Source organism: Rhamphochromis sp. 'chilingali', assembly GCF_963969265.1.
Source record: "Rhamphochromis sp. 'chilingali' genome assembly, chromosome: 2".
NCBI classification, from domain to species: domain Eukaryota; kingdom Metazoa; phylum Chordata; class Actinopteri; order Cichliformes; family Cichlidae; genus Rhamphochromis; species Rhamphochromis sp. 'chilingali'.
The window spans coordinates 7,579,753-7,592,985 of NC_137930.1; the positions used below are offsets into that span (position 1 = coordinate 7,579,753).

Here is a 13,233-nt window from a genome sequence, read left to right on the forward strand (position 1 = left end):
CATGATTTTCTCCCTTTAAATCCCTTAGTCCCACACTTCGGAGATTTTGTAGTCCTCTGCATTTAACCCATCCACTTAGTGAAGTAGTGGGCAGCTACCAATCCAGCACCTGGGGGAAAAAAAATTGGGCTCATCCAGGATTTGAACCCAGGACCTCTCACACCCAAGGCGACAATCATACCCCTAGACCAGCGAGCCAAGCTGCCATCTGGTTGACTTGTTGTTCAGCAGGAAGCCACAGTGGGTGTTGGACTCGAAAACTAGGCAGAAATTCTAAGCCCAGCTAAAACAAGAGAATCAATATGTTCTGGACCTGAAAGCAAAGCTGCACACTTTGGGGAGGTTGTAAAGAGAAAAGACGGGTGTGGCAACATAAGCATTTGTTCAATACGTGTCTTTGTGTCTCTGGTCCATGTCTGTGAAGGTTCAGAATCAGAAAGACTTTATTTATCCTCAAGTGGCAATTAACATACAACAGAGCAGCAGGACAGGGTATAAACAGGCAATAAGAATGAGATAATAAATACACAGAATATACAGTATATACACTGTTGGGGGAAAACTCTGTAAAAGACCCAGGAGAAATAAAGACACAATGAGACAAAGTTACTTTCTTTATCAAACGTGTACACGGGTGAGCTGCGAAGAACAACTCACCCCATGCACAGTGGCTTGGTAATTTTTATAGGCACAGAGCACAGAGACAGTGAGAACAGGATAACAAATAATAAACAGATAAAATAAAACAACTCCATATATGGTGCTAGTCTCGTCAGCAGAGAGCTAGGGAAGATAAAACAATCTAAAACAATATGTCCCAGAAACAAGATGTGTTTGCTGGGAAAGTCTAAAAAGATAATTCTAAACTAATCTAACCATAGGCAGAGGGCAGACAAAAGGCATCTTTGTACATTTAAAAGAAGGTAAAGAAACATAGAATCATTTTTCCTGTAACATATTCCCTCCTGTTTTAACTTATTTTAAATGTATACAACAATTGTCTGTAAAGGTTATTTATTAAGCATCTTTAGCAATTTTTAATTTTCAAAATGTCAGCAAAGCAGGAATGTAAATCATGTGGTCCAAAGAATAAAACAAATAAAATAATAAAAGAACAAAGAAAAGCATAATAAACGAAATAACAATAATAAAACTAAAACTACAAAAACTAAAAGAATAAAAGAAAAAGAATATAAACCTTATGTTGTACCTGCATAAACTACTAATGTGTTAATCAGTGCATGATCACTTGACAAGTCATTTTTAATCACCACGTCATTTATTAGCAGCTATTACAGGTTCTCCTCTAACAGAATTGCAACGGGATGCTGTTCTTCTTGAGGCACGGCAACATAAGCAGTCATTGTAGTTGTTATCATCTTTGAAATCATTACTCTTAGGCATGGCAACACACACAACACTAATATGAGCAGTGCTATCATGATGAGACCTAGAAGGAAAAATGGCTTTGCTACAGCAGCCAGCCATGAACCGCTGAACAGCCAGTCCAGCCAGCCTTGTGCTGTAGCTGCTCCAGGTGTGTGGTCAGTGACATATTTTTGCAGAGCGGTCAAATTCTGCAAAGCTTCATAAATGTCTCCTCCAGTTTCGTATCCATCAGGGATAAAAGTGCAACATGTTTCCCCGATCAGCTTGCAAACTCCTCCTTGTGATGCTGTTAGCAGGTCTAGTGTCAGTCTGTTCTGCAGCACCATCGTTCTGATGGCCTGCTGTTCTCCTGCTAAGGCGGTTCCCAGCGTCTTAGTCAAGTTGATGTGTCGTAGCAGAGCATATCGGTTGATCTCCACATGATCCCGCACCTCGGCAGCTCCAATGCCGGGGATCAAGCTCTGTAAGAATTTCACTCCTCCTCAGATGCGAAACTCTGGTTCCTTTACTGCTTGGTGCCGTCCGTGCACATCCTGTCTGGTACTGAGTCTTTGTTTGTAGTGGCATCCGGTAGATAGGTGAGTAGGCAGCTCCCCCACTGCCCCAATCCATTGTTCATCACACATACTGGCAGTTGCGCTGCGTTCAGCTTGTTCAGTAGAATTACATCAGGCAGTGGGTCTGAGACTTGGGGCCAGGTCAGTAGGTAGGTCTGTCCGGAACAGTTCACATTTGTGGGTGATGATGACCTCCAGGTTGCTTTTGCTGGGATGCTGTAGTTGGCCTTGGACCAAAGAGTACCGTAGCCTGGATGTGTTGCCAGGCCCAACAGACACCAACTGCGATCTTCAGGTATGCTGTACGGCCACAGGCCAGACGTCTGTGAGGATAGGGGCATATGGGTACATGCATAGCAGTCAGTTTTGTTATTCAAGTGAGCTGTAGTGTTCATAAACTGCCACCAGAAGTTAGTGGCGTAGCCATGGGGAAACTTGGTGTACTTTCCTTTGTCATACAGTGTCTGCCTTTTCTCCATATAGCGTGACTTGTTGTCCCTCACGGAAGCAAAGGTGAGGAGCCCGGCCATGGTCAGGGCCGCTGCAGTTGTTAAGAGCCACCACCTCATGACGACGGGACACACCCTCCTGTCGCGAGTAGACCCCCCGGCCAGGAAAGCTGACCCCTCCACCGGGCGAGATCACAACAAGTGGGCAAGCCTGCCGTCAGCTGTGTTTAGATGGCTTCACTGACTCGCCTGCAGTGACTCTGATGGATCCAGGATGGTCGTTCCGCAATTTTGCAAGCGGTCGGTGTAGTGAGGAGGACTTGGTATGGCCCCTCCCACCTGGGTGTGCTCCAGTTTTTCCTTTGGAGCACCTTGATCAGAACCCAGTCACCGGGCTTTAGTCTGCAAGACACTGGAGAAACATCATCAGGTTGTTGATTATGTACAATGATCTCTTTGTTTTCTAACAGCTTAGACATCCATTCTGCTAATGTGTTTTCTCTGATTGCTTTGTCTATTGGTTGACTGGTGATGGGCAGTGGGAACGGCCTGCCATGAATGATTTCAAATGGAGTTAGTTTATGGGAGCCTTGCGTTAAGCGCATCCACATTTTCACTAAACCCAAACATTCAGGCCACGGCCTTCCTGTTTCTGCCATGCATTTCCTGAGCCTTTGTTTTATAGTGCCGTTAGTTCTCTCTACAAGGCCTGCGCTCTGAGGGTGATAAGCACAGTGGTGTTTTATGCTGAAACCGAGTGCTTCAGAGACCTTAGTGATGACATCATTTACAAAATGAGTGCCGTTGTCTGATCGTATCAAAGCTGGAATGCCATATGTGGGTATGAAGTGATTGCACAGGCATTTTGCTACTGAAATTGCATCTGCCTTTTTCACTGGATAGATTTCCGGCCACTTTGAGAACACATCTATAACCACTAGGGCGTATTTCGACCCTTGACATTCGCTTAGCTCAATAAAATCCATATGAATTGTGTGGAAAGGGTGAGGCGGAGTTGGAAAACGGCCTCTTTTTGGTCGCAGGTTACCCTGAGCATTATATTTTTGACACGTCATGCACGTTCTGACAAATTGTTTTGCTGAAGTTTCTGTGCAGAACATGAAGAAGAAAATGGTTTTGCTTCTATTATTTTACTATCTGTGGTTACTGCGTAACCTACACAATTTCGGCCTGTGCTGTAAGGTCAAATGCTAATACCAGAAAAGAATGGCATGACTGCTATCTTAAGTTTTGTCAGAGCGTCTCTACCCAGCAAAGTTACTGGACACGACGGGTCATATGCATTTAATAAAACACCTGCGGCCACTTGCTGTATGTACTAGTTCTAAAGGGGCAGTTAATTGTTGTACAGTTGTGTGGCCTGCAGCTGACTTTACAACTAATTTGTCCTTTGAAAACTGTAAGTTTAAGTGGCTGCCTCAAAACTGTTTTGGATTATTTCTCTGTGGCCTACTCCTACAATCTCGTGGGAAGTGACCTTCCTCTCCACGGTTCTAGCAGGCGTTGTCTCTATGTTATCTGCTGTTTCTGCGTGGCTGTCTGCAGCCTTGGTGTTTGTGACTTTGCTCGCCTCTCTGTTCCTGATAGCCACCTGCGGATTAGTGTTTTAGTCTGTTGTCAACACGTCAGCCTTATTTTTAAGTTACAGAATGCTTCTTCTTTTTTTTTCTTGGTTTGGGAGAATAGATGCAACACTACATTTTCACTTAAGGCAATTTTTAGATAATTTCTAGTTCTTCAAACAATTCATGGATCTCACACATTTCAAACTTTCAAGTTAGGGTTGTTTCCCATTTATACACATGTATATATATATATATATATATATATATATATATATATATATATATATATATATATATATATATATACACATGTATATATATATATATATATATATATATATATATATATATATATATATATATATATATTAACTTTGCATAGCTCACAGCTCTAAACCTAGGCATTTTTCAATCATATGCCTAATCACTATGTGTCACTGTGATTCTCAAGTATTGTCACAAGTTCGTTTAAATTCGTTTCCAAAACCAACAAAATAATCAAACAAAAACAAAAAACATAAACGTGTCAGGACACAAAAGAAAAATGCTGCCACCCGAACAAGGCAGAAGTCTGCATATGTTGGCTTGTAATAGCATGCAGCTTGTAACATGGTAGACTAATGTGCCTGTGTTAATTCAGCTCCATATTATTGTGTGAAGTTGCACTGGGTTGGGAGTGGTTTTGTGTGTGTCACATTTTTGGTGAGCCAATGGCTGGAATGGGGTTGGACTAATTAGAGGCAGGTGTACTTGATTGCACTGATACACTGGTCTTCTTATAGCCCACACTACAAACACTGCTGTGTTGTTTTGTCTCTCTGTGCAGGTATGTAATGTGATGAAATCAGATATGGGATGGATGGGTTTTGGGCTATGAATTTTATATTAAGTGCGTCGTTTTGTCTGTCTGTGCAGTCCAGGGCCTATTATATGCCACAGCCTAAAGGCAGCAGGGTTGCAGAGGCTTGAGTGACCACTGACTATATGCTTGCAGGGTGGTGGGTCTCCAAGGACAACTTCTAACCCTGTTAAAGGCAACATGTGGAGTGCAACTTGGCTGTGTGGCATAGCTGGCTCTGGCCTTGGGACTATGTGTTTTTATACAATTCATAAATGGGACACTGGACTGTTTTATCTTTTATCTCTTGATATATTTTTCGTCAATAAATTGTCTTTTAGAATTTTATTGACTGACATCTTTTTGCCCATGACTGAAACGGTTGGTCAGACCTAGAGTCTTTCTTTGGGCAGAATAGCAGCTTCTGCTCTAAAAGAAACAAATAAATAAAAAGAAAAGAAAATGTGGAACATGCTCATCAGCTTAGCAGTGTCTACATATTTAATTCAGCTTCTCAATCCTGTAGTTGTAGCTGTTGTCTACAGGGTTTTGTTTATTGGTTGTTATTATAGGTGTGCTCTATATCTCAGCAATGTGTCATTCTAGGATGATAGGTCTCAAGCTGGTCAAGTGCCTCTATGCACTTCATTAGTTTAGTTATTCTCTGTATTGTCTTCATCTCACATGTCATTACACTGAGTTTCAGCAAACCTTAAGCTTGATGCAGACTACTGCTTAACAATTATCCACCTCACATCATAACCGATTAAGGTGCCTCTTCATATTAATATTATGTCATTGTTAATATTATCCTCTTTGTCTTATATAACAGCAATAGCATATTATAATATTTTATCAGTGTGTACCACTATACTACTCCTGAGCCAATTTGTTAGTTAGGATCATCTTATTCAGCAAACAGATAATTTAGAATTCATCCAATCTGCGGTCACATTTGTTCTCTCTGTTGCATGGCGGACCAGGCAGTTCTATTATAATATATTATTTATATTTTATTTTGTATCCATCAAGGGCTTCAGATGACCTGCAGAATCATCCTTTTCCCAAGGTGGAGACAGTTACCTTTTCACACACTGTCCTTGGCTGAACAGTGACACAGCCTTAATATACTTTATTTATGTTATTAAAATATTTTCGTGTGAATTATTTGCTTTATATTCATTTTATACATTGTGGGCATGGTCATCATGCCAACTGTGTTTCATTGATAATATCACTTTACAGGTTGTTATCCTTGCTATTATTAATTTCAAATACTCTAAAGATAATTTCTACTGTAATTTTCCCTTTGTTTATCTTTATTTCGTACTTTTTATATTTATATCTACTCAGTGGGGTCTGTTTTCAACCCTTTTAAACTAACTCAAACTACTTTGATCTCTAGTTTTCACTTAATAAGGGATTATGTTCTTCCTGATATGGGTGTTGCTGCACATGCGGCTGCAGGAATGAGTGATGGTTTACTAAAAGGATTGTGGACACTGCACAGTGTCTCGTCTTCTGGTTTTACTAAACTGGCAGTTGGATTCTGTTCTTCTGACTGTTTATATTTTGTTTTCTTAAATCTCTCTCTGTTTTTGTCCGGCGTCTGGACTTTTCTTTTCTCACCACTGCTCGTCAGCAGGAATGAGTTTTAATTTCACTTGCTTGATTACCCATCTTATTTATGTATTTACTTATTTTTGTTTATTAAGTAATATATACACGATACAGCTGCTATCACCTTCGCTGGTATTAGAGACGAGAGTGGTTGCTCACACGCCCTTCTACTTTCGGACTATTTCCAAAAGCGGTGTGAACTTTACGAGACGGAACTCGACCGTTCTCTCAACTCACCAGCACGTCAGTGAATAGCAGTAAAAGAAAAACACAGTAGGAGCAGCTCAGTCTCTTATTGGACCGTGAAAATTCAGCTTGCTCCGTTAATTAAAACAATACACACACACACATTCACATTCACACCTATTCGTGCGATCGGAACCCTTATCATAAGGGGAGCTGCCAGTCTTTCTGTAGACGAGCTACTTATTCCCTAGACCCTGTCTAGACCCAGCTGGGGGAGCTACCCAGAGCTCCAAACCTAACCCACAGAAGTGGGGAGCTTCCAGTCGACGAGCTCCAAGCTACCAGCCGACGAGCTACTTTAAACCCACAGAGGTGGGGAGCTTCCAGTCGCAACGAGCTACTTTCGCTATTTTAAATTCCCTGAATTTAAAATACGCTTTTACGCAAGATTGTGTCAGTGTGTCTGTATCTACCTGGTCGGTGTCGCCGGGTCTGGTCCACCTCGATCGGGCCCCACCACCGTGGGTCGCTTTCTAAGACGTTGGCCAAGACCCGAATTTAACGCTCTTGGTCTTTTTCCACACACCTGGTGTGTGGGCTGTCGACAGGCGAACAACGTGGACTGGTCACGGAGATGGGACACGATGGAGGTGATCCGGCTGTCGAAGGACCAAGAAATGTTGGGGGAAAACTCTGTAAAAGACCCAGGAGAAATAAAGACACAATGAGACAAAGTTACTTTCTTTATCAAACGTGTACACGGGTGAGCTGCGAAGAACAACTCACCCCATGCACAGTGGCTTGGTAATTTTTATAGGCACAGAGCACAGAGACAGTGAGAACAGGATAACAAATAATAAACAGATAAAATAAAACAACTCCATATATGGTGCTAGTCTCGTCAGCAGAGAGCTAGGGAAGATAAAACAATCTAAAACAATATGTCCCAGAAACAAGATGTGTTTGCTGGGAAAGTCTAAAAAGATAATTCTAAACTAATCTAACCATAGGCAAAGGGCAGACAAAAGGCATCTTTGTACATTTAAAAGAAGGTAAAGAAACATAGAATCATTTTTCCTGTAACATACACAGTTTTAAAATTACACAGTTTTAAAATTAAAGTGACTCAAAGGTGAATAAATAACTGTAAGTGAGTAAAAGTGAGTCGGCAAAAGTGTCGGCAGTATAAAAAGAGTGTAGAGTAGTTTATGTTTATGGGTATGGGAAAGGGCAGCATGGTGGTACAGTGGTTAGCACTGTTGCCGCACAGCAAGAAGGTCCTGAGTTCAATTCCACCATCAGGCCGGGGTCTTTCTGTGTGGAGTTTGCATGTTCTCCCCGTGTTTGCGTGGGTTCTCTCTGGGTACTCCGGCTTCCTCCCACTGTCCAAAGACATGCGCTTAGTGGGGATAGGTTAATTGGTTAATCCAAATTGCCCATAGGTGTGAATATGTGAGTGCGAATGGTTGTCTGTCTCTGTGTGTTAGCCCTGCGACAGACTGGCGACCTGTCCAGGGTGTACCCCGCCTCTCGCCCTATGACAGCTGGGATAGGCTCCAGCGCCCCCCGCGACCCTGAAAAGGATAAGCGGACGCGAATGGATGGATGGATGGATGGTATGGGAAATGTTCTTATCGGCTGGAGTTAAAAAGCAGAGTGGCTTTGGGGACAAAGGTGGCTCTCCTCTTCTCAGTCCTGCAGAAAATGCAGCAGAGGCGTAGCCCAGAGGGGAGCCATTGAAATGCGGGGTGAAAAATGTGAGAGGGGTCACTGATGATTTTGGCTGCCTGTCTAAGGCCCTGTTGGCTGAAAACCTGTGCCATAGTTCTGACAGTCCAATGATTTTAGAGCGCACTGATGCAGTGTGCTGCAGTCTGTTCCTGTTCTGAAGGCTGAGGGAGTGGAACCAGCAGGTGAGAGAGAAGGTCATGATGCTTTCCAGGAAGGCATAGTAAAAATCCAATCCAATCCAATCCAACTTTATTTATAAAGCACTTTAAAATACCCAGCACAGGAACAAAGTGCTGTACAGAAAATAAGTTAACACTAGGAGTCCCAGGCTTCTACCTTTCTACCTTTAAAACCCGCCACCAGCCAAATGGCTGGTAGGCTTTTAGCTAAGCTTTAGCTTCAGCCAAGTGGAAGCTAAATTGGCTAGTCATTCATATGTATATTAGGTTGTTACCTGGGAATTCTGGAGGGAGGGGAGTGGGGGTGTGTGGATGAGGGGGTGGGGGAGCTGCTAAAAGCTGTGCACTTCCTTTTGTGTTTCATCTTGATGCATTCTCAATCATCCAGGGAAATAAATCTCCAAAAGTCACCAACTTGGAGTGTTTCAGTTTGCCATCTTAGGGAGAAATCAACACACATGGGTGTATGTCCTTTGTTGCTGAGATTTATTGATAAAAACAGTACAAAAAATCAACCATTTGTACACATTTTTACAAATAATTATAAAAAGTGAGTGAGTACATTTCAACATTTTCAGCAATCACTCACAATCCTGGCACTGCCATGGTATCTGTAGTCTGCATTTACCTTGGCTTGGCTTCCTGATCAATTGTCCACTACCAAAAGGAAGCCAAGCCCTGTGATCACACCTTGTTTTGTTGTAAAGGGTGACAGGGCTAGGCTTCCTTTTGGTAGTGGAGCATTGATCAGTCGTCCATTGTGGCATCAATGTGATCACACCTTGTTTTGTTGTAATGGGTGACAGGGCTAGGCTTCCTTTTGGTAGTGGAGCATTGATCAGTCGTCCATTGTGGCATCAATGTGATCACACCTTGTTTTGTTGTAAAGGGTGGCAGGGTTTGGCTTCCGTTTGGTAGTGGAGCATTGATCAGTCGTCCATTGTGGCATCAATGTGATCACACCTTGTTTTGTTGTAAAGGGTGGCAGGGCTTGGCTTCCTTTTGGTAGTGGAGCATTGATCAGTCGTCCATTGTGGCATCAATGTGATCACACCTTGTTTTGTTGTAAAGGGTGACAGGGCTTGGCTTCCTTTTGGTAGTGGAGCATTGATCAGGAAGCCAAGCCCTATATATATGATACAATCTCACTGCACTTAGCCTAATCCTTCATTGCCCTGAAGAATTCTGTGGTGTACGGACCTCCTCTCCAAGGAAAGAAAATGCAGAGAAGACTCACCACTCAGCAGGCCTTGGAAATGATCCTGAGGGAAGTCGACCCTTGTGACTCGGATGGAGAAGACCTACAAGTTCAGCCGGATTCGGACTCAGAGCTGTCTGATCAGTCTTCCGGTTAGTTGCATTTCATGTTATTTCCTATTTCATTTCAAATAAGTAAGTGGATGTAGTTTGTAAGTAAGATATTTCAGACATTATTCTGATACAGAGGAGGAGATACTGGACCTTCCCATTGCTCACAATTTGAATTTGTTCACACTGCAGATGAGGAGACTGCTTCTGCACCTAAAAAGAGAGCTTGTTTGGGGACTGAGACAGCGAAAGATGGCACAGTGTGGCGTGAAGAACAGGTGGGGACCTGTCTCCCTTTCACCCCAATAGAAGCGTACGCTGCAGATGGAGAGCCAACGGCTAAGGCCAGGAGAAATATCACGAGTCGCCTTCGGAGCTTCCTGTGTTTCATCACTTTTGACATGCTTCATAGCATTCAAGAATGGACTGTTCAACATGCACAGCAAACGGAGCATGTTCATTGGTTCATGGACCTCCCTGAACTAATGGCATTTATTGCAATTGTCATCTTGCGGGGGGTTACCAGGGTTCCATCTCTAAATGACTGCTGGTCAGCAAACCTGGGAAACCCACAGATAATTGGAACTATGGCACGAAACCGCTTCCAAGAAATCATGCAACACCTACGCTTTGATGACAAGTCCACCCGCAGTAATCGAGCAAAGACTGATAAGTTCGCTGCAATTTCCAGTTTGTGGGGATCATTTGTCACCAACTGCATCACGTGCTACAACCCTGGTCTACATATCACCGTTGATGAACAGCTTTTCCCATCAAAGACTCGGTGCTGTTTCCTGCAGTATATTGCAAGTAAACCTGACAAGTTTGGGATCAAGTTTTAGGCTTGCGACCTAAAATCCAAGTACATTTGCAATGTCTTCCCATATCTTGGCAAGGACCCCAGTCGTCCCACTGGGGAGAGACTTTCTGAAAATGTAGTAATGAGGCTGATGGAACCATTCCTAGACAAGGGCAGAAATGTTACCACGGACAATTTTTTCACATCGCTTTCACTTGCGCAAAAACTTCTTAGATGGAAAACCACCATCCTCGGCACAGTCAACAAGATTCGCAGGGAAATTCCTCAATCCACTAGACAGACAGATCGCAATGAATTCACCACTCAGGTATGTTGCAGGTCTTTTGTGGTTCTATGTTTATGTGTTTCATTGTGTGTAAAAGTGCTATGGAAATAACAATTTATCTTATTTCTTAGGTGTTTTCAACCTCTGCTGCCACGCTGACGGCGTATGCGGCCAAACGGAAGAAGACAGTCTATATTCTTAGCAGCATGCACGGCGTGGTTCAGACTGATAACACTACCAAAAGGAAGCCAAACACTGTCACCCTTTACAACAAAACAAAGTGTGGCGTGGATGTGATGGACCAGATGGTTCGGGAGTACACTGTCCGCAGAGGAACACGGCGCTGGCCAGTTGCCGTGTTTTATAACATGATTGACATGGCAGCACTGAATGCACATGTGCTGTATCAAGCATGCTCCGGGACGAAGGAAAGACGGGTGGACTTCCTGGTGGAGCTTGCAAGGGAGTTAGCTCACTCTCATGTAGCTGCGAAGAAGGCAAGAAAAGAACAGTTGCCTTTGACACAACCCTCCACACCGAGCCCTGGAAAAAGAGCCATGTGTCAGGTCAAACACAATTGCAAGAACAATCATGCCACTGTGTGATGTGTTCACTGCAACAGATACACATGTGGTAAATGCAGACTACAGATACCATGGCAGTGCCAGGATTGTGAGTGATTGCTGAAAATGTTGAAATGTACTCACTCACTTTTTATAATTATTTGTAAAAATGTGTACAAATGGTTGATTTTTTGTACTGTTTTTATCAATAAATCTCAGCAACAAAGGACATACACCCATGTGTGTTGATTTCTCCCTAAGATGGCAAACTGAAACACTCCAAGTTGGTGACTTTTGGAGATTTATTTCCCTGGATGATTGAGAATGCATCAAGATGAAACACAAAAGGAAGTGCACAGCTTTTAGCAGCTCCCCCACGCCCTCAATCACACACCCCCACTCCCCTCCCTCCAGAATTCCCAGGTAACAACCTAATATACATATGAATGACTAGCCAATTTAGCTTCCACTTGGCTGAAGCTAAAGCTTAGCTAAAAGCCATTTGGCTGCTCTCCGGGTTTTAAAGGTAGAAAAAGCCAAATGGCAGTCCGTGGTGATGTAAGTGTTAAAACAATAGAATAACAAAAAACAGCAAATTAAATAAATAAAACACATAAGACATAAAATTAAAACAGCCCTATGTTAAAGCAAAAACAAGATAAAACAGCATCGAATCACCTAAAAACAACTAAAATAAAAATAAAAAACCAACATCTCACGTGGTGTCAAAGGCCAAGGTAAAGAGGTGGGTTTTCAAGAGTGACTTAAAAACAGATAAAGAAGTGGCCTGTCTAATCTCTAAAGGAAGCTCGTTCCACCGTTTGGGAGCTGCTACAGCAAAAGCACGATCTCCTCTAAGTTTACGCCCAGTCCTGGGTATCTTCAGGAGCAGCTGATCAGCTGACCTGAGAGAGCGGGTGGGTGTATAAGGCTGTAGCAGCTCAGAGAGATAAGATGGAGCTAGGCCATGGAGAGCTTTAAAAGTAAATAAAAGAATTTTAAAATGAATCCTAAAAGAAATGGGCAGCCAGTGAAGTGAAGCTAAAACAGGGGAAATGTGCTCAAACTTTCGAGTGCCAGTTAAAAGACGAGCTGCGGCATTTTGCACCCTCTGTAGATGACTAATATATAATGCACTGACCCCTATATAAAGTGCATTACAGTAATCCAGCCGAGTGCTAACAAAGGCGTGGATCACTGTCTCAAAGTGCTGCCGTGAAAGAATTGGCTTTATTTTTGCCAGCTAAAAAGTCATCATGATGGGTGTGCTGACTCCAAAGGAGTTGAGTTTCCTAAGGAGGTATAGTCGTTGGTGGCACCTCCTGACAAGGCTGGACTGGGACAAAAAATCGGCCCGGGCATTTTGACTAGAGACCGGCCCACCAGGATAAAGATTGAAAATGTGACGTCATTCACCGCAAAGGATTCTGGGAACTTGTGGCAAGAGGTACTAGCGAACTCCGTTACACAGCGATAAAAAGAAACCCAAAAAATGGCAAGAAGCTGTTGTATTATTAACTGCCGGTCGCATGACAGCCACGGGAAGCCGACGGGTAAAGAGATCGTTTTTTTTAATCGGATTACGTCGTTGAAGAGAAATTTAAGCCATGTTTCCGAAGTAAGAGCCGACGGATGGTCTGGATATACCAAATATAACGTCCCAGAACACTCCAGCTCACAGGTTAGTCTGCTCCAAGCATTCCCACAAAGGTCAGAGTTTTGTAGTAGTTAATACGTCATTT

The 13,233-nt window shown here is 42.9% G+C and overlaps 1 protein-coding gene across 3 annotated transcripts in view; it reads right to left on the reverse strand.

Moving 5' to 3' along the window:
- Window positions 1-469: 469 nt before the first annotated feature.
- myo18b (myosin XVIIIB) overlaps window positions 470-13,233 on the reverse strand; it is a 96,470-nt gene continuing 83,706 nt past the window's right edge. The window contains exons 44-45 of one of the 3 annotated variants that reach the window (XR_013969764.1): window positions 7,099-7,318; window positions 470-2,807 (exon numbers count right to left, since the gene is read on the reverse strand). The gene's annotated coding sequence lies outside the window, so the exon portion shown is untranslated. Of the gene's footprint in view, window positions 2,808-4,359; window positions 7,319-13,233 lie in introns of those variants that run through there. The other 2 variants (XM_080865698.1, XM_080865697.1) reach the window with 2 other exon arrangements.